The sequence below is a fragment of the Oncorhynchus nerka genome, linkage group LG3 (genome assembly GCF_034236695.1).
Source record: "Oncorhynchus nerka isolate Pitt River linkage group LG3, Oner_Uvic_2.0, whole genome shotgun sequence".
Lineage (NCBI taxonomy): Eukaryota > Metazoa > Chordata > Actinopteri > Salmoniformes > Salmonidae > Oncorhynchus > Oncorhynchus nerka.
In genome coordinates this window covers 404,042-406,541 of record NC_088398.1, presented here as the reverse complement: position 1 = coordinate 406,541, position 2,500 = coordinate 404,042, and the positions used below count along the sequence as shown (strand labels likewise).

Genomic DNA, 2,500 nt, shown 5'->3' with positions numbered 1-2,500 from the left:
ATCTAACTAACAATTCCAAAACTACTGTCTTTGTAAGTCGCTCTGGATAAGAGCGTCTGCTAAATGACTTAAATGTAAATGTAATGTAATGTCTTATACACAGTGTAAGGGGATAAGGAATATGTACATAAGGATATATGAATGAGTGATGGTACAGAGCAGCATACAGTAGATGGTATCGAGTACAGTATATACATATGAGATGAGTATGTAGACAAAGTAAACAAAGTGGCATAGTTAAAGTGGCTAGTGACATAAGAATGCAGTCGATGATCTAGAGTACAGTATATACATATGCATATGAGATGAATAATGTAGGGTAAGTAACATTATATAAGGTAGCATTGTTTAAAGTGGCTAGTGATATATTTACATCATTTCCCATCAATTCCCATTATTAAAGTGGCTGGAGTTGGGTCAGTGTCAATGACAGTGTGTTGGCAGCAGCCACTCAATGTTAGTGATTGCTGTTTAACAGTCTGATGGCCTTGAGATAGAAGCTGTTTTTCAGTCTCTCGGTCCCAGCTTTGATGCACCTGTACTGACCTCGCCTTCTGGATGATAGCGGGGTGAACAGGCAGTGGTTCGGGTGGTTGATGTCCTTGATGATCTTTATGGCCTTCCTGTAACATCGGGTGGTGTAGGTGTCCTGGAGGGCAGGTAGTTTGCCCCCGGTGATGCGTTGTGCAGACCTCTCTTCTGGACATCAGAACAGTGAACACTAACCTCAATTTAGATGAAGATTTCTACTTCAACGGGTCGGCAGCTGTTGATGTACTGCTCATTTCAGACCAGGCCCTAATCCCCAGGACACGGAAGAGGAACGGCTCAAGAGAGACAAATGAGTGGGCTCCCTGACGTAGTAAGACCTTTAAACCGGCCAACATTCACAAAGCCGCGGGGCCAGGCAGAATACCAGGACACGTACTCAGAGCATGCACTGCCCAGTACTGACCCAGTGTATATAGCCAAGATATCATGACTCAGTACTGGTACCCAGTGTATATAGCCAAGATATCATGGACTCAGTACTGGTACTCAGTGTGTATTGCCAAGTTATCATGGACTCAGTACTGGTACCCAGTGTATATAGCCAAGTTATCATGGACTCAGTACTGGTACCCAGTGTATATAGCCAAGTTATCCTGACTCAGTACTGGTACCCTGTGTATATAGCCAAGTTATCATGACTCAGTACTGGTACTCAGTGTATATAGCCAAGTTATCATGACTCAGTACTGGTACCCTGTGTATATAGCCAAGTTATCATGACTCAGTGCTGGTACCCTGTGTATATAGCCAAGTTATTATTGACTCAGTACTGGTACCCCATGTATATAGCCAAGTTATCATGACTCAGTACTGGTACCCTGTGTATATAGCCAAGTTATCATGACTCAGTACTGGTACCCTGTGTATATAGCCAAGTTATCATGACTCAGTGCTGGTACCCTGTGTATATAGCCAAGTTATTATTGACTCAGTACTGGTACCCCATGTATATAGCCAAGTTATCATGACTCAGTACTGGTACCCTGTGTATATAGCCAAGTTATCATGACTCAGTACTGGTACTCAGTGTATATAGCCAAGTTATCATCACTCAGTACTGGTACTCAGTGTATATAGCCAAGTTATCATGACTCAGTACTGGTACTCAGTGTATATAGCCAAGTTATCATGACTCAGCACTGATACCCCATGTATATAGCCAAGTTATCATGACTCAGTACTGGTACTCAGTGTATATAGCCAAGTTATCATGACTCAGTACTGGTACCCCGTGTATATAGCCAAGTTATCCTGACTCAGTACTGGTACTCAGTGTATATAGCCAAGTTATCATGACTCAGCACTGATACCCCATGTATATAGCCAAGTTATCATGACTCAGTACTGGTACTCAGTGTATATAGCCAAGTTATCATGACTCAGTACTGGTACCACGTGTATATCCAAGTTATCGTTACTCATTGTGTATTTATTATTTGTGTTATTATTCTCTCTGTATTGTTGAGAAGGGTCCTAAGTCCGCATTTCACTGTTAGTTAATTAACCAGTTATGCATTAGGGGGCGCTATTAACATTTTGGGATGAAAAACGTTCCCGTTTTAAACAAGATATTTTGTCACGAAAAGATGCTCGACTATGCATATAATTGACAGCTTTGGAAAGAAAACACTCTCACGTTTCCAAAACTGCAAAGATATTGTCTGTGAGTGCCACAGAACTGATGTTACAGGCGAAACCCAGATAAAAATCCAACCAGGAAGTGCCGCATTTTTGAAAACCGCCTCATGCCAATGACTCCTTATATGGCTGTGAATGAGCTACGAATGAGCTCACGTTTTCCACGTATTCCCCAAGGTGTCTACAGCATTGTGACGTCTTTTTAGGCATTTCCATTGAAGAATGGCTGTAAGGGACCATATATAGCATGTGGTCACATGGTGTCTCCCGCAGAAAATCTCGCGTAAAATACTGAGGTAGCCATTTTTCC

The 2,500-nt window shown here is 42.0% G+C and overlaps 1 protein-coding gene across 2 annotated transcripts in view; it reads right to left on the bottom strand.

Moving 5' to 3' along the window:
- Positions 1-2,500, bottom strand: part of LOC115146689 (disintegrin and metalloproteinase domain-containing protein 22-like) — a 102,475-nt gene that overhangs the window by 68,819 nt on the left and 31,156 nt on the right. The gene's annotated exons all lie outside the window — the stretch shown is intronic.